Below are 24,103 nucleotides of genomic sequence, written 5' to 3'. Positions count from 1 at the left end.
ATAAACTATTATTTCATTCTTGGAGATGTTAGATAAATCTTACAATATATAACGGACACTTAAATTGTTGTATCTCTTTTTCATTTTGTATCACGGTTTTCTTAGTCTTTTCTGTTTGCGTATATATACAAAGGATTACTTTAGGAAAATCTAAACTCAGTTCTGATTCCGAAAAGATACGAATTTTAAAGATTAGTTTAGGTTTTATTGGTCTATTCAACAATTTCGTACGTAGACGCAAAGGAAAGTAATGCAAAGTACCTTTCAATTTTCTTTTGAACTTTATCGACTTTAAAAAAATAAACATATTTGTCGACCAGTAATGGTCAAATGGGAATATCTTAGTTAAATGTCAGTGGATTTATCATATTATTATTATTATTTTATTTATTACGGCCAAAAAAGCCTAATTCATTGTATAGTACAATTTACACAATTCATAATTGTTTCTTAAAACTGTTTCATTAAAAAGAAATGAGTAAATTCATTGTTTAACTAATATTACATATTTAAATTTTTACAGTATAGAAATAGTTTTTCTTTGTATCCTATCACTCAGATAATTTGGTAACATTCTCCGTGTTATGTATGTATAAACTTCAAAGAGTAATAACAGATTAACTGTTTAATACTAAGCCATTTTAACACATAATACTGTAACGAATATTAGCAGCACTAAGGGATACTATCACCTCTAAGCCGATGCTAAGCAGTGACTTGATGCACATCAATAATTAAATGATTATGTCTACACATATGTACGTACACGCAGCGGAGAAGCAACGCAGAAAAACATGCAGATATCTTATCTTAGATGCTCACAAATTTATGCAGTTATAATTGTGGAAGTTTCGCTCACAAACACACGCGCATGAGCTGTGAGAGAAGCTATAAAAATTGTGCATCTGTAGTTATAGCTGAGAAACTTATAGCAGATTCTATAACAGAACCGCCTAGAAATGTCAAAGAGGAAACCAGACTGTATAAAAGGCGACAACAGTAGAGACGCGAGAATCAGTTTTGATTAAGCACGCTATCTGTCGAGCAATAGGAGTGATATTTTGAAAGTAGTCCAATAAAGATCATTTTGCATTACAGAATATTGGTGTTATTTATTCAACAGTTTAGCGATACGAACGTTAGTAGAAGGTTGCCAATAAGAGGATTTGCAGTAAATTCGTTACAATACTTTTTAATGTTCTATAAGAGCATTTTAGTATCAAACGCATTGCTTCGTTTAGCTGTATTTGGAGCTTATTAATTAACATATCATTTGTTAATAGTAGTATTGGCAGTAAATAAAATGTGGTTCTACAATTGATCTATATAATAATATTTTGTGATGTTGGATAATATTCTTACATGTTCGATACATAAATCCTATTTTCTGTGCAATTTTATTCTCTACATGATCCATATGTTCTGTGAAACTTATTTTCTCATCAATTATTATACCTACGTACTTCATTTGATCTACTCTTTCAATTGGATTAAGTTATTATGGTTTATGACGTTGCGGTTCTTGTGAAATACCATATACTTAGTTTTATCAATATTAAGTTTTAGCTTACTGCTGCACAGCCACTTATATAAATTATTTAAGTCTTCTTGTATTTTTAAGACAGCGCAATCTACATTTTTGTCACTAATGCTAACTAATGCATCACCCGCAAAAAGTCTTATTTTACAATTTCTCAAACAAGTTTTTTTATCATTGGTGTAAATTCTAAACAATATCGGAACAAGTACTGAGCCTTGTGGCAGCCCAATGTTAACATCAACAACCGATGAAACTGCATCTCCAATTACCGTCCTCTGCTTTCTGTTACTCAGGTAACTACGAAACCATCCCAAAGCTTTTCCCTTTATCCCAATTTTATCCATTAACTTCATCAATTCATTTCGATCGATCGTTTCAAACGCCCTCTTTAATCTAAGAAGCAAGATACTACTACCTTTTTATCAGCAACAGTCTCTTTCCACTCTGCAATTAGCATGTTCAATGCTGTTTCGCAGGATTGGCCTTTCCTGAAGCCTGATTGCTCTAGTATGATTATATTATGATCGTCTTGGTATGTTACTAGTTGCTTTTTCACCACTGTTTCTATAATTTTTTCATCAATAGGTGGGGTATTACTCGGACGCAGCTCGTCAGGTTTCATTGTATTTTTTACTTTTGCCACTGGTATTATTGTGGATATCTGGGAACAATGCCACGATCAAACGATTCGTTTATAATGTCCTTATATAAGTGTGCAATGTACACCATAGAGTCCTTGATAGCACCCTCTGACAATAGATTTTTACCGCCATATTTGTTTTTAAATGATTTTGTGATGTTCATTATATCTTCTAACTCGATACTGGTGAGCTCAAATGTTACTATCGAGTTGGTTGTTTCACTTTCATCAACAAGTTCAATTGTTTCAATACCATCATTGATTTGGATTATGCTCTGAACAAAATAACAATTCAAGACATTAGTTATCGCAGCTACTTTCTAGACATTCACCGTTAAATACTATTTTTTTAATATGCTCTTTATTGTCTGCAAGTTCCAAAGCATCTTTCAAACATTTCCAAATGGATTTCATATTTCCTTTATTAATAATCACTTGATCTTCCATGTATTTCTTCTTTTTAAGTATTATAGTTTTTTTATATATATTTTTTAACGGCATTATAATCATCCCAATGACCTGTGCTAATCGCAATTTTATATAATTCAAATTTTCTTGTATGTAGTACTGTTAGTTCACGGTCGTACCACATATTTCGCAATTGTATACTGACCCCCTTCTCGTATGTCAACGTTTGCATGGCTTCAGACAAGATATCATTCAAAGCCTGAAACCTATTTTTATACTCAGCTGAGCAGAGCTCACGTGAACACGATAACTTGAGTAAATCTTGACCCTTCTTGATGAAATCTGGTATGTAGGTTCCTGGGCACTCATCTCAAATCTCTATTTAAAATGAACGAATTTGGACTATAACCACGCCCAATTTTTCGATATAGAAAATTTCTAAAAACCAAAAAAGTGCGATAATTCATTAGTAAAGACGGATAAAGCGATGAAACTTGGTAGATTGGTTGACCTCATGACGCAGAGAAGAAAGTTTTTAAAATTTTGGACAATGGGCGTGGCACCGCCCACTTTTAAAAGAAGGTAATTTAACACGGCCACTTAAAAAAAAAAAAATTAAGTCAAATTTTAACAACAAAAGCAATATCTTTACAGTATATAAGTAATTTATGTCAAAATTAAACTCCAGTAATGATATGGTGCAACAAAATACAAAAATAAAAGAAAATTTCAAAATGGGTGTGGCTCCGCCCTTTTTCATTTAATTTGTCTAGAATACCTTTAATGCCATAAGTCGAACAAAAATGTGCCAATCCATGTGAAAAGCACTGCGTAAGAGCACTGCTTCTATGACGATAACTGTTTTCTGTGAAAATGGGCGAAATCGGTTGAAGCCACGCCCAGTTTTTATACACAGTCGACCGTCTATCCTTCCGCTTGGCCGTTAACACGATAACTTGAACAAAAATCGATATATCTTTACTAAACTTAGTTCATGTACTTATCTGAACTCACTTTATCTTGGTACTAAAAATGGGCGAAATCCGACTATGACCACGCCCACTTTTTCGATATCGAAAATTTCGAAAAATGAAAAAAAAAATGACATAATGGTATACCAAATACGAAAAGAGGGATGAAACATGGTGATTGGATTGGTTGTTTGACGCAAAGTATACATAACTTTAGAAAAAACTTTGTAAAATGGGTGTGACACCTACCATATAAAGTAGAAGAAAACGAAAAAGTTCTGTAAGGCGAAATCAAAATCCCTTGGAATCATGACAGGAATACTGTTCGTGGTATTACATATATAAATAAACTAGTTATACCCAGCGTACGTTGTAACGCCCGAGATAGAATGAGTGTTGCGTTATTTTTTCTGTTTTGTTTGTTGATAATTTAGTTTATTGTTCTGTAAATTGAATTTAATTTTGTACGCATATTTGGTGAAATTTTCGTTTAAAACATTTTATTATTGCATCTTATTGTAATTCATATGGGTACACAATATTTTTGGTTTTTTCGTTCAGTGCAAAGATAAACAAATTTTTTTTCGATCCAACTCTAGAGCAAGCAACATATAGCTGGTCATGGGAAAACCATGGACTCTCTAAATTTAATCCTGCAACAGCAAGCGATTGTCCTTTTGCTTTGTTGATTGTAATTGCAAAATCAAGGCGTACAGGAAACTATAAGAGCTTAAAATTGAATGGAAAATCTGTAGGAATCATTGGGATCCGTGGTATGAGCACATCTTCACCTTTGCTTTTACCGCTGATGATTGTTGCTTCGATTACATTCGACATTAATTTCTTAACACAAAGTCTGCTTCCATTGCACAATTTTGGTGGGTCTAAATTCCGAAGAAACATGATTGGTGAGCCAATTTTCAAAGTTAGTATATGCGCAGGCATTCCATGGGATTCTAAAGAGTTTAGAAATTCAATTGGATAATTCACAATTTGATCTTCATCTGTAACTGTGTCGACCGATTTATATTTCGTCACTTCACCAGGAATTTGGTTTTGAATGCGATCATTGATTCTGTATACATGATCATTTTTGGGAGCTAAAATTGCTCGTTTGCGTAGCCAAAAAAAAATTGAATTTTAAATTCTGAATTCTGAAATATGAAAAGCCTTCCTCTTGATCGAAGGAACCTATACATAAAATTTGGTGATGATTGAAGTGTGTTTCCATAGGGAACACACACACGGAAATTGATATTTATAGAAGATGTAGATTGACTGAAACAAACAAATTTTTTTAACGGCGGCAGATTACTAAACGTCCAAAAGGAATAACAGCCAAACTCAACAATTCAGTCAAACTTTAGGTGTTAAAATAACTAAAGTTCTGAAAAATATCATTTGTAGGGAAGGTGCCACGCTCCTTTTTTCCAAATTCCACATTTTACTGGAGGTGTTAGGACTTAACGTCATATAGCTTCTTACCAATTTTCATTATCCTACCAATACTACAACCAGAGATATGCAGCATGATATATTCCATTTGTGTGGGAGGTTCCACGCCCCCTTTTTTCCTAATTCGACATTTTCTTGTTGGTGTTAGGGATTGACTTCATATAACTCCTTACTGAATTTCAATGTTCTGGCATGTATACTACCTTGAGAGTTATGCAGTACCAAAGATTCCATTTGTGTGGGGGTGCCACGCCCCCTTTATGTATAGAAATTATTTTTAGCCTAAAACCTTCGCGTTGATCGAAGGAACCTATAGACAAAATTTGGTGATGATTGAAGTGTGGGAAATACGTTTCCATAACGAATACACACACACACAGAATTTAATTTTTATATATATAGATTAGCCATTTTGGTCGATATCTCGAAAACGCCTTCACATATACGACTAGGGGCCACTCCCTTTTAAAACCCTCATTAATACCTTGAATTTGGTACACATATCGTACAAACACATTCTAGAGTCACCCCTGGTCCACCTTTATGGCGATATCTCAAAAAGGCGACTTGTACAACTAAGGCCCACTTCCTTTTAATATACTCATGAACACCTTTCATTTGATACCCATAACGTACAAACACTTTTTAGAGTCACCCCTGGTCCACCTTTATGGCGATATCTAGAAAAGGCGTCCACCTATAGAACTAAGGCCCACTCCCTTTTAAAATACTCATTAACACCTTTCAGTTGATACCCATATCATACAAACACAATCTAGAATCACCCCTGGTCCACCTTTATGACTATATCTCGAAAAGGCGCCCACCTATAGAACTAAGGCGCACTCCCTTTTAAAATACTCATTAACACCTTTCATTTGATACCCATATCGTACAAACACATTCTGAAGTCACCCCTGGTCCACCTTTATGGCGATATCTCGAAAAGACGTCCACCTATTGAACTATGGCCCACTCCCTTTGAAAACTTGAGCTGGCGGATTCCAGACTAGTTTCTCTCGATGGAGGTTAGGAAAGAAAGGCAGTAATTAATATTAAAATTTCAATAGACTTTATTTCACAAAATATGCAGTGGAAAATAACAGAAAGAGAGTTTAAAGGTGCAACATGCAATTGCTACAATATTACCTTTAATATATCCAGGGACTCTGCGATCTGGCGGTGTGACGTTTGATGTGGTTTTAACTTGCGGCTTCAAGACGTTCGAGCGTGCGTAAACTGCTGCGGTTTTAATACAAGTGAAAGAGTTTCCTTTCCACGCATTCCGTTTACCCCCAAAGCTAACAGGCCTTTGGCGGGGTAACTTAACGAAACGTCACTTTTTCTTTTAGTATAAGTGCTAACGGCCGTAACAAATAAGCGGTTTTGTATTAGATTGCATTAGGGTGGCCGACCCTTAATTTTCCTTTGGGGTTAGCCTGCTGGCCTAAACATGCCGGCCCCCTTGCGGTACGCAACCTCGCCTTGTCCTGCTGCTAGAGTAGACAATATCTAGAGGGAGAAAGATAAGAGATTTGTGGATGGACAGACTGTATGCATGAGTTCAACAGTACAAAATATTCTTTGTTACAAAATTCATAATGTAAATTCAAATTCAAAATTAATTTTTTTTGGATATTTATCTGCGACCATTTAGGCTCTGGATACTCCAGAGAGCACGAAGCCGAATATCGCGCTTTGCGCCAAGAGCGGGCCGAATGACGCTGGCAGAACTTGATTTAGAATAATGTCGGCATATACGTCTGCCCCGAGAACTAGGCGTACTGGCGACGCGACGTAGAATTTTGGATCGGCGAGACAGATGTGTGTATACATAGCCGCGATGGCTGGATCCAGGCTGTAACTAGGCGCCACTCGGTGGAAATGTGGTGTGACGACGGCATGGGTCGCAATGCGTTTGTTATCGCCGTGCTTCCCCCGCAGACGCACCACACAGCCTGTCTGGCTACCCACTCGAGTTGCGTCCAGCCGCAGATCCCGGACCAAGTCGGCCGATATGACGGTTAACGGCGAACAAACATCGATCAATGCTCGCACCAGATGTAGTCGTCTTCCAGCTTCTATTTTGACGATAGCGGTCGGCGAAAGCGAGATCATGGGCCGCAGTACCGGTCCAGCGACGGGGTCCAGCCCTGTACGTCCACTGCGGAACGTTAGCGGCGTCCTTAGCTGACGAGTGGCAATAACTCCTCTAGGATCGGCGGCGGTCGACGTAGAGCGAGGCCGGCTAGTAGCGATGGCTTCGTGACGGCGATTTGTGTTGTTGTTGGCCAGCTGGGGGCGTAGTCGTTGTCGGCGACGACGATGAGGGGTTTTGTTCGACTGTTGGCGCTCATGTTGCAGCAGGGGTCGGAAGAGCCGTGGTTCCGATCCCCCTGATAGTCGGAGGGGCAGTGGTTCCGATCTATCGGAGAGTCGGAAGGGCAGTGGTTCCGATCTCTCTTGGACCATGCTGGCCGGTTGAGAATAGATGTCCCCCTCCGTGGTTTCTCGTTCCATCTCCTCCGCCTCAATATCGGAGGCGTATAGTGATAACGCCCCTTCGAGGTTCTCGCGTTCTTCCTCCTCTACCTGTACGCTCCACGGCTTGTACGGCTCACGCGAGGCTTTGGCTTGCTCATCCACGTGAAGGGTGGTGTGGTGTTTCTCGCCACATCGCCGACATCTCCCGTTGCTTGTGCAACCAGCCGTGCGATGCGCCATGAAGAGGCAATTGCCACAATAATTGCCCAGAAGAGCTTCGCGCATCCGTTCCTCAGGCGTCTTTGAACGGTAGACTGGGCATAAACGGATCGGATGCCTACCCGAACACAAATGGCATGGGACCTTGAAATAGCTGGCCTTTTTTTCATATGCCTTGCGCAATTGGCCGTAGCGGGTCATGATGCCTGCAATTAAACTCATTAAGTCATATTAAACACGTGTCGATTATTTTTCAAAAAAAATATCTGGTTGTGGCTGAGTGACGAGATTACCTCAAAATTGTGACTTATAAAATTTTTCGGAACCCGGTATACAAATTTCGGTATACAAAATGAGGTATACAAAATTTAGAAACAGGTACACAAATTTAGGCATACAAAATTAGGTATACAAAACTCAGAAACAGGTATACAAATCTAGGTATACAAATTTCAGAACCCGGTGCACAAACCTCGAACCCAGGCATACAACTCCAGGCATACAAAATTAGGAACACAAACTTAGGTATACAAAATTAGGTATACAAATTTAGGTATACAAAATTAGGTATACAAAACTTAGAAACAAAGCTCAAGATTTGGGGTTATATTTGTGTCCTCTAGTGTATTTTAAAGTGCAGAACCTTGATATAAATGGTGGTGATGTTTACTAACCAACAAAAAATTTGTTCATAAAACTTTACCACGCTCATGCAGATGTGACTATGAATACAACCCATGATCGTAAAATGACTAGTCAGATGACGTGGAATGACGAGAGCGTTTTTGCCGGGCACTAGCAAGGTGCAAAACTTTGCTGGATTAATGTGTGGACATTATTACACTGGTGGTTAGATCGGTTATTACCCCTTCCCTTGTACTAATTCTTCCCTCCTACACTCATTCGTAAACGAGTTGGTCTAAGTTCTGAATTGGTATTTCATTGAATAGCAACGTTTTATTTGCTATTAACGATCTACCAGAATATTTGGTGCATTTGGCTTTTTGGCCTAAAATGGTGCAGGGTGAGTCAAGTGCTCATTAATTGCGGCCATGGGTGTTGGCATCACTTTTGATTAGTTATTAAAGGCATTTCCTGAATGAGAAATGTCATTATGAAAAAATCCACGAGGTTGTACGGTAGCAGAGCGGTAATTATTGTAAATTTAGTTGTGGTTTCCTTTTACTATGATTTCTTTCTTATATTTTCAGGTCAAATACAATCAAATGGTCGTTTAAAATTGTTCGATAAGTCGCGAAATACGCATTCTATTGGTTTCATTGCTCATATTGGCGTTGTAACTGCGTGCCTAATCTGAACAGCGTGTATCAGTTTTAGAAACACATATTTTCAGCCTTATTCATAAAACTTCTAGTTTTTCCTACTCGATACACCAGAGTCTTCTAGACATTTGAAGTGCGTAAACGCTGTATCTCGTCAATGGTACGTTTCCGAACCATGTTAAACTCAAATGAAGTTTCTTCCTGCTTATATGGTTCGCCTTTAGCTAAAAACTTATTCTGCTTTTTATAATCAAGCTTGCAGCCACTACAGTTCGCTTTAGAAACAGCAGCATAGTCATTTGCAACTTTCATGCCAATACCCATATCTGCAAAGCCAACGTGACGCGTGTTATTGGCTGCAATTGTATTCGCACTTCCATCATTTTTACTTAATTTTGTTGATGTACATTTATGATAGGAGGAAGTGCTATCGGTGAGTTGTGTATTGGTTGCGTTGCATGTGTGCGTTGCAGATATATTAATTTCGTCAGCTAAAAGGAATGGTGAGACACCAGAGATTTTGCTGTCACTTGGGCGTTCAGCTTCATTCACCCTCACGAAGGATGTAGCTACAGCAAATGAATTGGTTGTTGAAGAGAATAAAGCAAACAAATAAATTTAATCGTGTATCCAAGTAAAACATTAAACACAGGAGTCGGTAGTAGGTCTACACCTATTATTGTAGCCACGCCAAGTGGTCTGCAAACCGTACATGTATCAAATGCAACAGTTGTAACATCATCAAAATCTTCATCGCCAGGAACAGGTACGATTGCTGCATCACAACAATGTTCTCCTTCTCGATTGAGCGCTACACTTGTTGGCAAAAAAGTATCTATTAATAAACCAATTGTAGTCAGTCAAATAAGAGGACAGTCTAACATAACTGCAGCTACTAAAAATAAAGCACCGTCCTCCCCACAACTTCTCAAACAATCTAACGCCGCATGAAATATGCAACAAACACATAAGCAACAGCAATCGCATAGTTTTTGATACCAACAAGTATGGCAAAATCTTTAACAAAATCAGGAACTGGTATTGAGTGTCAAGATGTTTTAGTCGGAGACACGAATTTGCGTTCAGTGCCTGTTTCGTCTTCGGTCTCCAACAACAATGTTGATGCCACAACTGCTATTTACATGGATAGCACACAATTCATTACGAATGTAGATAATGGAACACAGCAAGAACAATCGCCACAACGACGACCAAAACAAACACTTGCTGACAATATAATACGACTTGTACCAAGCAGTGGGAGCGGCAGTGTAAGGTCAATTTTACCATCTCCGTCAACAAGTGGTGGTGGCATTGCTAGCTCTAATAAGCAGCCCGTTCACGTAATTGGGCATCGTGTCGTGGCAAGTAGCGGTAGCGGCGGTGGTGGCGGGGTGGTGACAGCAGTGCGCTCACCAACACAACAAAACAATACGCAGAAAACATATCAATAATAAATGCAAGCAATACACAAACATCTGTTGGCGCTGTTTCGTCAATAATAACTGTGGCCAGTGGATCGACGCTTATAAAAATGTCACCTCACACATTCGCAATATTGCAACAAAAACATGGCCAACATATTGTTGTAAGCAATCGTCAACGTCTCCAGTCACGTTATCGTCACCCACAAACCAACAACAGCGTGCGATTGAAAGAACTACCTTTTGAAAAATACTTCAATTGTTGCTCAACCTGGACTGTAGGGTGAGTTAAGTCAATGATGTATCTGCTTCACTATCTGATGATTCAGTTCTTACATTCCGTTCATTCATCAAATTAGGAGTGCCTGTGCCACATTCTATTTTCTTCTCCGAGCCAAAAGATGAGTGCAACTGACCAGGTGTACGTGTATTAGCGCAGGCGAAGTGTTTATCAGATCGGAAATTTCCAAATCTTTCCTATTCTCAATTTTGCTCAAACCAAAATCAGTCAACTTTACATGACCAGTCTCCGATAACAGCATATTATCTCGCTTTATATCACGATGCACAATTCCATGCTCATGTAAATATTGCAATGCTAATGCAACTTCTGCTACATAGAAACGCGCAACTGATTCGTCAAAGTAGCCATTCATGGTAAGTAATGATTTGAGACCACCGCCCACCATATAATCCATTACTAAATAGATATAGGAGATTGATTGCAGCGAGTAAAATAGGCCGACACAAAATGGGCTACGTGACAATGCTAAAGCATTACGCTCTGAAATAACTTGTGATACCATAGTCTTATTTATCTTATCGGATTTACGCATCACTTTGATTGCGTATAATTTATTAGGATCATCGTTTTTATAGCCCGAAAATTCTTCCAAATGCGCCGCGGCTTATTGGTTTAATAATACCGAAGTCCTTGATTGTAGGTAGCTTTGTGCACGTTTGATTATCTGGTCGAGTTGTTAACATATTAATTTTATCTATTAAACGTTCTCTATCAATTAACATGGATGTCTTTTTGGGTGTCTTGTAATCACCTTGCTGGTATTGCACGCACGCAGCTTCCTCCTTTTCCATGACCCGATCGTATAATCCTGTTGTTGCTGCATAGATTTTTCCACGTTCCCAAGGTACTCAAGAATACACAGACTTTATTTTCTATAACGATGGATTAATAATGGATATATCGCGTGTGAATATATTTTATAAATACATTTTTATTGAGAATAACACGTAAGCTGAAATATATAGCACAAAAAATCCTTTCAAATTTTCTGGCAAACGTTGATTGAAATAATTTTGACGTGGGCCATACAGTATTTGGGGGTTTAAAATGTGGTTGAACAGATTGGCCTTGTGGAATTTGATGGCGTAGAGCCTGGTCTTGCTGTTGGGGATTTTCTTCGTGGTGCTATGTCGGCAAGTACCAGTTGTACGCTGGTACAATACAATACAATAATTATCACCCTTGCCGATCTGTGTAAGAAGTATACGCACATTGTTGAACGTATTATTGACAAAGTGTTGGCCAAACTTGCATCGCCATATGTAGTGAACCGTATTGAGACCTTCACATGCCTTGAAAGGTAAGTGTTGCAGAATCAATTAAAGCTGCATGGTTCGCTATTATGGATGAAAGTACCGGGCTAGCTAGACGTGCCTGTGATTTTTTGAGGAGTTTTTTCTGAATCGACGCTTTTTCAAAAGTGTCTTATTGAATGTCCCTTTCGTCTTTAATGAATATGAGAATTTCGATGGTTTGGATAGTTTTTCAAATACAGGTATTAAATCACCATTGAAAGGTGAAGGGGCGCGTAAAAGCCGACAGTTGCTTTTCTCTTTTTTTGAACATGCATTGTTATGGGTTGAATTTTCACTAGATTTATAAGTTGACTTTGTTCACGACGTAGACTCATTAGTTTGGTCTTTCGTGAAGTAGAATACAATAGGAAAGATTTTTAATTCGATGCCGCAGATTCTTCTGCCTCATCGCGATTGTAAGGTAGGATGATGAGTTTTACCAAGGGTCGGGTTATCTGACCTTTCACAGTCATGATATCGACCACTCTGACGCTATCGTCAGGTCCTGGGTGTAATTTAACCACCCGTCCGAGTCTCCATTCATTGGGAGGCAAATTGTCCTCCTTGATTACGACCAGGTCCCCGATTTTTAGGTTCGTTTTGGGAAATCTCCATTTATTTCTTTTCTGCAGTTTAGAGAGGTATTCCGATTTCCACCTCTTGCAGAAGGAGTGATGTAGGGATTTTAACTTTTGCCATCGATTTATGATTGAGGCAGAGTTTTCGCTGGCGTCGGGTTCTGGTGGAGATAAGAGATGTCCTCCTACCAGAAACTGACCTGGGGTTAGTGGCTCCAGGTCTGATGCATTGTTTGACGCAGGGCTCAATGGTCGGGAGTTGAGGCAGGCTTCAATCGTGCATAGCAAAGTCGCAAACTCCTCAAAGGTGAATTTGCAACTTGAAGCGATTTTTGTGAAGTGGCTTTTAAAACTTTTCACTCCCGCCTCCCACAGTCCCCCCATGTGAGGAGCTGATGCGGGAATGAAGTGCCACGATATGGATTGATGGGAGTACTTGGATAGGGTGTTATCACGGGCATTTTGTAGGAATTCCCTCATTTCCGCTTTAAGTGCTCTAGAAGCCCCGACAAAATTCGTGCCATTGTCGGAAAACATTTTACTAGGGCAGCCTCTTCGCGATACGAACCTCGCAAATGCTGCTAAAAATGATTGGGTGCTGAGGTCGGAGGTGGGTTCCAGGTGAATCGCTTTCGTTGCAAAGCAAACGAACAAGCACACATACCCCTTCGACACTCTACAACCTCGCCCTCGAAAGTTCTTTATATCGAAGGGTCCCGCAAAATCAACTCCTGTGTTTGTGAATGCCCGTGAGTACGTAGTTCTCTCCTTGGGTAAAATTCCCATTAGCTGGGTTTGAACACGTTTTCGGTAAATCGTGCATTCCTTGCAATTGTGGATTGTCGATTTTATCATGCTCTTGACCCGTGGTATCCAATACTGCATACGGATGAGGCGTAGCATAAGTTGGTTTTCCCCATGGAGTGAGATCCTATGGGTAAACTTTACAATAAGACGCGACAACTGGCAATTATACGGCAAAATGACTGGATGTCGCTCGTTGTACGGGATATCTTCGGAAGCTTCGAGGCGGCCGCCTGCCCTCATAACCCCCCTTTCATCTAAGAATGGGTTCAGTGGTAGTACCTCGCTCTTTGCTCTTATAAGTTTTTTAGATTTTAAAGCTGAATACTCCTCCCCATAATGCCTCTTTTGATAAATAATAGTCAGACGTGGGGTCGTTGCTTTTATTTCGCTTGACGAAATTGAGCAAGACTTCGACTGAAATGAGGCTCTTGTTTTTGGGTTAGTTCTTTGAAAGAATCTCCAGACGTAGGATAGTACTTTCAAAGCTCTCGAGAGGTCAGAAAATCTTGTGAGGATATCAGAGTCTGTATCTACTATTGATGAGTGTACCTGGACCCGCTTTTCTTCTGACGTGGTGGTATATTCTGTTTCCTGGGTAGGCCAATTTGAACTATCTTCATGAAGCCAAGAAGGGCCCTCCCACCACAGGGCTTTGTTTATAAGATCTTCAGCGGGTATACCTCTACTTGCGAGATGTGCCGGGTTTGATGCCGAGTCGACATGAAGCCAGTTTGCTTTCCCTACTTTGTCGATTATTTTCGTCACCCTATGGGCAACGAAAGTGGACCACGAGCATGGGGGCTTGCGAATCCATGCAAGGACGATTGTCGAATCCGTCCATAGATAGGTTGTAGGGTTGTTAAAAGTAAGATTTTTCGCGACTGACTGTACTATTTCTGCTAGCAGGACCGCACCACATAGTTCAAGGCGGGGCAGAGATATAGTCTTCACCGGGGCTACCCGGGTTTTTGCGTAGAGCAGATTTACGAACACATGATTATCAACTTGTACCCTCAGGTATATTGCGGCTGCGTATGCTTTCTCGGAAGCATCGCAGAAGCCATGTAGTTCGCTGCTCGCTACCGGGGAAAACTGTACCCAACGTGGTATACGAATGCTTTCAATATGTCTGTAGCTTTCTAAAAAATCATGCCATCTATCTAATATCGCGGGAGACACGGCTTCGTCCCAGCCCGTGCCTTCCAGCCAAATACCTTGCATAATGATTTTCGAGGTAATAATAAATGGCCCTAGCCAACCTAGTGGATCAAATAATTTTGCTATAGCAGATAATATTGTTCTCTTTGTGAACACGACTTGGTTATCGATGGGTTTTGCAGAAAAATAGAAATAGTCAGAGTGGGCATTCCACCTGATCCCTAACGCTTTAACCATGCTAGCATCTTCAAAATTTAAAAAATTTTCGTTTAATAAATGCGATCTTGGAATACCTTCCAGTAGTTGGTCGCAATTGGAAGTCCACTTCCTGAGGGAGAAGCCGGCTGATTGTAATGCCGCTTGGATTTCTTCCCTTGCCTTCGTGGCGGTGGCAATGGTGTGTCCGCCCGCTAAAACGTCGTCGACATACATAAACTGTCGTAGGATGTCCGATGCGATGGGATAGGTTTCCTCTACGTCCTCTGCTAGTTGAAGAAGGGTCCTTATGGCCAGGTAGGGCGCGCAGTTTACTCCGAAGGTCACCGTCTTCAATTCGTATATGCTGATGGGTTCGCTGGTGGATGACCTGAAGACGATGCGTTGATGCCTGGTGTCCCTGGGCTCTAGCAATATCTGCCGGTACATCTTTTCGATGTCACTGTTGAATACGTATCGGAACAATCTCCAAAGGAGTATAAGAATTGTTAGATCACTCTGAAGGACTGGGCCTGAATGAAGGACATCATTTAAACTGATTCCATTAGCAGTGGGACAGGAGGCGTTAAAAACAACTCTCACTTTAGTGGTGGTGCTTTCTTCCTTAATTACTGCGTGATGGGGTAAAAAATAGGTGTCGCATGTATCTGCCGGAACATGCTCTTCTACTCGTGCCATATGAGCTAACGTTTCATATTCTGATACGACTCGGTTATATTCCGTCTGCAATTCGGGATTTTTCGCTAACCGGGTTTCATTTCTGAAAAATTGTGAGCACGCGCTCTTTAGCGACGGTCCTAATGAGATACCCTTTTTAAAATCCTGCTTAAAAGCCAAAGACACGATATATTTGCCATCCTCATTTCTTTTGGTGGTTTTTTGATACAACTCCTCGCAGTAATTTTCGTCTTTGGTATAAATATGGTTTTTGGGAATATCTTCCAGCTCCCAAAATGACGCTATTTGTTTGTCCAGCGATACCTCATTAAAAAACGACACACACCTGCCGGCTGGGCTGGCCGTTTCCGTTTGGCCAGTTAATATCCAGCCAAATACTGTTTCCTGCGCAAGAAGGGTGCCTAAAACATTTTTTCGTATACCGCCTAACATTATCTGTGCGTAAATATCCCCACCCAGAATAAGATCTACTTGTTCATTTACAAAGAACCTCCGATCTGCTAGCACCAAGTCCGGGAAAACTTGGTGTGTCATGGGGTCAATTTGACAGGTTGGCAGATTGCCGGTGAGCTGGGCTAAAACCAATGCTGTAGTGTGTATGCGTACATTCGGGTTTATTGATGACTGCAACTGAATGAAGCATGCCTCTTTCACTTGGGCTGACACCGTGTTGTTTATCCCTGACACTTGTGCATTTAGCTTCCGACAGGGCAAATTTATCCTTCGCTTAAGTCGTTCCGAAATGAACGAGCACTCTGATCCGGAGTCTATTAGGGCGCGGGCAGAAAAGTGTTCATTGTTATAAAATATATTGACTTGCGCAGTTCCTAATAGAACCCCTTTGCTTGTACTCGCAAAACAGGAATTGAAGTTGGTTGGTTGATTATTTGCCATGGCAAACTGACGTTGAGCCTGAGCCTGTGCCGAAGTAGATGGTCTTTGATCTAACTGTGCTTGTTGGGTTGTGGTTGGTCTTGCACTCGTGCCCGCATTTTGTTGAATATGCAGGAGTGTATGATGCCTGAGATGGCAAATGCTACAATTAAAAGAGCACGTACATTTGGATACTGTGTGTTTCGCTGAGAGGCAATTCAGACACCCCCTACTGTCTTTTATAAACGCCACTCTGTCTACGACAGAGAGCCGTTGGAAGCTTTGGCATTGTGACAGCTTGTGGTTATTTTTCATACAGCATCTGCAAGTGTTTCTAGCTACATTTGCTTGGTAGGCGCCTACTTTCTTTTGAGACGAATCATTATTATTTTTGGGTGGTGGTTGTTTGGGAGCTTTGGTATTTTTGCTACCTGTTAATCCCGAGACTGTTTCCAAGGTCTGGAACCTATTCGATAAAAATTATTCCATATCTTCCCATTTCGAAATTTCAGTTTTATTCTCTATGGTCTGTTCCCATAAAGCTAGCGTACTTTCGGGTAGTTTGGTGGAGCATAGATATGTGAATATCGCATCCCAATTGCCTATCTCAATTTGATGAGCTTTTAGAGCTGAGATGCAGTTATTTATTTCCCGCTGAAGTGTTTTAATCGCGGTGCCACACTCACTTTCTACGCTTTCAAGATTGAATAATTTTTTTAATTGGGTATTGACGAGAATTCGTTTATTCTCATATCTTTCCCCTAAATTCTTCCACGCTGTGTCAAACCCATCGTTTGTAAGGGGGCATTTTTTAACTATATCCCTTGCCTCACCCTGCGTTTTTTGGTTGAGGTGAAATAACTTCTCAACTGGAGTGAGGCGCTTATTCCGTATGTATATTGCCGTGAACATGTCACGGAACGTTGGCCAGGAGAGGTAGTCACCTTTGAATACATCCGCATCGCACGGAGGTAGTCGCATGCTGTGTTCTTGATCAGGTGTCCCTTCTCCCTCCTTATCGCGTTTAGTTAGCTTTGCTATTAATTCAGCCATGGTTGAACTGCCGCGTACATATGCGGCATACGTCGCCTGGTATTTCGGCTTGGCCTGCGCTAACACCTTTTTCTCTGCCGTTTCAGAGTACAAGAGATCCTCATAAGCTAACTTTGCCTTTCTCCAATTATTCTTTAACTCTTCTTGGTGAATGGCTAGAGTATATTTTGTGTGTTCAGCTTGAGGTCTGTCGTTGAATTCAGCCTCAAACTGTGCCACCTCATCAGCTGCTTTAATGAATTTCTCCATATCGTTTGATATTTAACAGAGAATAGCTATTATGCAGGGCCTAATTAGAAAAATTAAGTTTGATGCTCAGAAGCAAGGGAAGGGTTTCAATAACCTAACACCACCACTCAAAAACAAATTTTCACGCAAAAGAAAAAATTTTGGAATCACCTCTTTATGTTCTTTTAAAATTTATTATAACCAAATATATATGTATATATATGCAATAAAGTGTTATTTTCAGCTCTTCGCCACTGAATACCAGATTTTATGAAAAATAATTATATACGTGTGTGATATAATATAATAAATATGTGATATAAAGAAACAGTGAAAAAAATCGAATATAAATGTGAGGATTGAACGACTCAAACCCAATTTATATTGTTTTTTTTTTTTTTTTTTTTTTTTTTTTAAAAAAAAGAAGATATTATAATTAAATTGATAAAACAGTGAGCCTGTATGTGTGACCGGTGTGCAATATGAGGAGTGAGGTTATGTCTCTTCTCATAAAATGTATTGCTGGTGCTAAGTGTCCAAAGAAAATTTGCTTGCCACAAAATTAACGCTTGTAGCTAGAGCCAATAAATGGTCTTTTGCAATAAAACGTGTGTGTGTGCACGTTTAAATTTTTAAACGAGCAGAAAGCACTGTGATAGCGATTTTTTCTAAATATTCAGATAACGACGAAAGTGGTGTTATAGAAATTTGGACAAGCACCTTTTTGTCACGAATAAGCTCAAAATTTGTATAATAATTTATAACCGCGATGGTTGCAAGAACCGAAAGTGCAGTGCAGTGCAACGTTTCAAGGGAAGTTTAAAGCCACTGACTGCTAGCCTTAGGCTGTGTCCAATACCTCTTACCACGGGTGGGGGAGAGTATTGGATAGACAAAAGGCTTTGCAATACCACTGTTTGTTCAGTAATTTTTTAATCACCGCATGTGATTAATATGAACAAACAATTTTTTACACTTTTCTCTTGTGTCACTTTTTTTTGCAAATTTTTTATCACCGCGTGTGATTTATATGAAAAAAACTTAACCACTTTTTTCTTTGTGTCACTTTTAATTTGAGCACATACCTTTTAACCAACGCTTTTATTAGTGTTTGACGCTGAACAAATTCCGTTCTTTTGTCCGGAATGGCTTTGTAGTCAACGCTTGATTGATGATTTGATAAATTTAATTGCTTTATTAGTGGACTGTATCTCGATATATTTCTGACTCCTTTACTGGCGCTGATGGACCATGAAAACTTGAGCTGGCGGATTCCAGACTAGTTTCTCTCGATGGAGGTTAGAAAAGAAAGGCAGTGATTAATATTAAAATTTCAATAGACTTTATTTCACAAAATATGCAGTGGAAAATAACAGAAAGAGAGTTTAAAGGTGCAAGGATGCAATTGCTACAATATTACCTTTAATATATCCAGGGACTCTGCGATCTGGCGGTGTGACGTTTGATGTGGTTTTAACTTGCGGCTTCAAGACGTTCGAGCGTGCGTAAACTGCTGCGGTTTTAATCCAAGTGAAAGAGTTTCCTTTCCACGCATTCCGTTTACCCCCAAAGCTAACAGGTCTTTGGCGGGGTAACTTAACGAAACGTCACTTTTGCTTTTAGTATAAGTGCTAACGGCCGTAACAAATAAGCGGTTTTGTATTAGATTGCATTAGGGTGGCCGACCCTTAATTTTCCTTTGGGGTTAGCCTGCTGGCCTAAACACCCATTTAAAATACTCTTTAAGGCCTTTCATTTGATACCCATGTCATACAAATACATTCCAGGGTTACCCTAGGTTCATTTTCCTACATGGCGATTTTCCCTTATTTGGTCTCCAAAGCTCTCAGCTGAGTATTTAATGGTCGGTTACACCCGAACTTAGCCTTCCTTACTTTTCTATTACCATATTAGATATAGAATTTATATTACATATCCGCAGCAGATTTATCAGGTTCTCCGCGCTGTAGTTCTCCCAACAGACGGCATTAGCATATTTTCTCATTCTGCAATATTTTGTAGTAGGTATTTGAAAGCAGATTGTCTCATGATCAGATATTTTTTATTCGCTGGCACATTCAATTTTGATCTGGTCATTATTGGCAAATAGTAGGTCAATTTCTGTAGCTGAGTGCTCCGTTACTCTCGTGTTAAAATCAATTCTTTTTATGATGGCCATTTGTGCAAACACACTTGTAAGCTGGTTAGAGTACGTGGATGGAATATTCATGTTTATATTAAAGTCGCCAATAATTAGATTATTATCCAAATCTTTATGGTGCTCCGTGACGATCTCATTTAAATATTTAACAAAATCTGCATCGCTGCTACTAGGTGAGTGATAGATTACTCCAAATTGCCATTTTAGAGCGCATTTTTTAATTTTTATAATAATACACCACATGTTCATGTCGAAAGACTTACTGCATACAACCTTGAATTCTACCTGTTCATGTATATAAAATAACATACCACCCGTGTGCCTACTGTGTGAATCACAACGGATTAATTTATATGTAGAAATATTTAACTCGAAGTCCATTATATTATCTGTTGTACAAGTTTCGGAGCACACTACTAAGGCTGGTTGTTCAACTTCGATAAGACGTTCGATTTCTACTTTATTTGATACAATACTATGTTACTATTACGCTTTTGTTCGTTTACCTACTATTGGTGTTACCTACCACCAGTAAGGTTACCTGGGTTATGGCTAAGGGCGTCTCCAAAAAGGAGAAGCTATGGCCTGACGATCCGCTGGGTACGCTTGCTTTGTGGACTGAGCTCGCCGGATTGGGGTGGGTCTGTAAAGATCGATGCTGGTGACAACTAACCACAGGTTGATAACAAAAAGAAAAATTTTGTACCCTTGTGCTATATTGATGGAAAATACCTACCCTGCAATTCGAGTGTCCACTCTCATGATGCGCCTTCATCTCCATAAAATCGAGATTGGCCCTTCTGCTTTCATTAACCCTCCCTACCATTGTCGACCGTGGCCAGTATTGGTCGACCCTATAAGTAAACCTCCGTTCATTCGTCCGTCTGTCCAGCCGAAGTGATCACCCACTTCACCCCCAATCATCATACACCACTTCGTTTGTATTTAGAAACTCATTTCCTTTAATATGTATCACTTATTATCTAATACATTATTCCATTGCTCTCTCTTATCACCCTAACGCTGCTACGGCCACCCTTATCCTAAATTGCTTTTTGCTTCTATCAATTATTTTCAAAAAAACTCTTCCAACTTAAGTTCCTTCCGCTTACTTTATGCTGAGTTCCCTTATATCAAGCTCGTTATTAATCTATCGTTTGGGTTGTATTAATAATATTAAACAAATATATACGTATAGGCATTTATATTTATCATTGGTTGCTTGTTCAGTATGATCAAAAAAAACTTCAATATGAACTCCCGTAGCCCGCTCTCATACGGGGTTGTCTTAACCTAGGTTCATTGACCACTTACACTTTGAATGGAATCAAATTCCTATTAATCAAATATTCTCGCATGTATGTATGTATGACTATGCTTACCCATGCAGGCTAGTCATCTGTTAAACGTAAAGTTAAGCAAATGCATAATAATGACATATATGAGCATGTACTATCAGGCAGTCACTCAAATATGGCTAATTAAAAAAAAACTTCGATACGAGCCTCCGTGGCCCGCGCTTATGCTGGATTTTATTTGTCCAGTTCGGCATCAGTCACCATCTGGCATGGTGCCAAATCCCCGTCAGATATGCAAATGTGTTGATATATGCATGCGCACCGATATGAGCATGCTCATCGACGCATCATAGCTACTTATTAAATGTGACGTTGAGTATATATACATATATATGCATGTTTGCTTATCATCAGCTACATATATGTAACTATAGTTATCCAAAGAGAGTGATCCAGAAAAAACACAAGAAAAGAACCCTCCACATGCGACTCTGTACTCTACGTTTACATTTGTTTGCCTTGCTTCAGGCTCGTTGTCAACTAAATATATTCTAGATATATAGATACGTTCATACATATATACATATATAGATACAATTGTGCTTACTATCGCATCCGGTCTACTGCCTAGACCTATTATTTATTTTTGCGTGGCATATGTGCGTGAACACACGCGTTATTTACCCTATAAACGTATGCTCATAGCCCATGTAATTCACTGGCATGAATCGAAACTTATTTTGTACTTATAGCTAGTTACTAACTACGATCTGCTATCGCTCGCTCGTGTCGGTGTGCCGCATTGGTGGTGGTGGAAATGTCTAACTGAGTATGTGCTCTTCACTCTCGCCGAAATTTGTTAGAGTGTGCCCGTTCCTGGCTTGCAGATAAAGATTTAATGGCCAGCGCGCCACATACCCTATGCCAACGCTTATAGCGGCTGAGCGCAAAATTCGCATATCTTGAGAAATTGGTCGTATATGATTTTCGCACTTGCCAACATCTGCGCGCTGTCTTTATGCTACGAAACAGAACACTTTCCCGTTTTGTTGATTGGGCTTACTCATTCTTTACTGTTCTGCTGAGGTGGACAGCGCCCTGAATGTATACTTATATGTAGTTAGTGTTACTGGGCCAGTGATACTGATGTTGCTGGTGAATATGCTGACTCTCGTTATCTGTTTAGGGGTTGTGGTATGCGCCGCCCTATGCCTTAATGTGCCTGCTCGCTGTGCCACTGCGTGGATGTGATGCCGCAATTTGCGATTGGTGGCGTGATCGTGCTTTTTCTGCTCCTCAGTGGGCGAATCCTTCTATTGCTCTCTTCTCAGTGGTGCTAGGTAATGGTTCATTGCACGCACGTATATATTTCTGCACAAAAGAATTTGCTTGTAGCATTAACTACCTTTTTACATGAGGTTTACCCATTCTTACCTTTTGTTCCTTTTGCTTTTTGTTCGTTCGGCTGCCTGTTTGAAAAAGGCCGGAAATCGAGCAACGCTAACTTAGCTGTGACAGCCATTTGCAGGCATGGTGCGTTCGCAAATTTTTGTGAATTTATCTGTCACGCATGGTTGTACCAGCTTTGAAACATTTACTTTTCCGATTTACCTAAAGGCTGATGCACATCTCACGTAACAGGGCGAGTTAATCGAGGAGGCTTTTGATGAGTCGATGAGCTCGAAAGAGGGGAGATGTTCATTCATGTAGGGCTCGAACTTGCGTCCCTACGTCCAACCCTGATGTCTTTGGCGTGGAAAACCCCCAGGATCCTGCCCTTCATATCCGCCAACTCGTACAAACATTGACCGACACTTCGCACAAACACTGCCCTGGTAAACTTCGAAGAAAATTTCGCATTGAAACCCTACACCGCGTTACTTTGCCGAAAGCTTCTCCGATACACAATATGCCCTACTGCGTAGGTTATCGATCTGGCTCGCATGTTGTAGGCCTTGCGGCCCTTCTCATTCACCAACTTCAGACTTCGAGATATCCTATCCCTTAGTAGTTTGAGTCGGAGATCTTTGGGCACCAGCTCCGTATCTGAATCGGCGACCTGATCGATTTTAAGAAGCAATGAATAGGCTTCTCCATGCTGGACCATGCTCTGGCCAAAGACCGCTCTATATGGTTCCATTTGTATAGCCTCGTAAACTGCGCTACGGAGTGCGAAGGCTGCTTTGGATATGTGCGTGTCCCATAACCTTTGGTCTCCCTCCTCGATGTACCACCTGATTATGGCTAGGAGTGATCGGTTGACCCTTTCCGAGGCATTTGACTGAGGTGAGTATACCGCCGTTCTTACGTGCTTAATGCCGTACCCCGTGAGGAAGTCTTGGAATGTCTCAGAAATGAACTGTCGGCCGTTGTCCGAATGCACGAATTCCGGGATCCCAAAAACATGGAACACCTCGTTCTCTAGGTATCGGATCACTCATTTGGCCGTAGCACTCCTCATACGTTTCAACAGTGGAAATTTTGAATAGTGATCGAGTACTACAAATATATAACAATTTCCCTCTCGCGAGCGCGGACATGGCCCACAACAATCAATATATAGCCGCTGAAATACTCTTTCGGTTTCGGTTCGCGCTCCCATTAGCGGACGGCTTACCCGGTTCGACGCCTTGCTGCACTTGCATATCTCGCACTGTCCTATTAAGCTTCGCCCTGCCGCGACCATCCCCGACCAATAGTACCTGCTTTGTAGACGATGTACCGTTTTATATATGCCTCCGTGGCCCGCCGCTACTCCGCTGTGCAAACGCCTAATCAGTACATTCCTTAGTCCTTCTGGCACCCAGATTTTCCAGAGGCTGTCTTCCACCTCTTCGCCTCTCATAAATCCTGCCCGCTTAAAGATTACCTTGTCCACGACTTTCACATCCGGTAGTCGCTCAGTGTTCTCCTCCACCGCCTTCACCAGCTGCTGATAGCTCTCCGCCTGAAATTCCTCATCATCCAGCGATATATCCGTCTCGATTCCTGTTCCATCTATCTCGTCCATGTGTACTCTACTTAGTGCAT

General features: G+C 40.4%; 1 pseudogene; it reads right to left on the bottom strand.

The window, feature by feature from the left end:
* Window positions 1–2,188: 2,188 nt before the first annotated feature.
* On the bottom strand, window positions 2,189–11,519 carry LOC137235190 (uncharacterized; annotated as a pseudogene).
* Between the last annotated feature and the right edge of the window lie 12,584 nt (window positions 11,520–24,103).

The sequence above is a fragment of the Eurosta solidaginis genome, chromosome X (genome assembly GCF_040869045.1).
Source record: "Eurosta solidaginis isolate ZX-2024a chromosome X, ASM4086904v1, whole genome shotgun sequence".
NCBI lineage: Eukaryota > Metazoa > Arthropoda > Insecta > Diptera > Tephritidae > Eurosta > Eurosta solidaginis.
The sequence above is the reverse complement of the archived record's forward strand: the minus strand, read 5'-3'. Positions and strand labels throughout refer to the sequence as shown.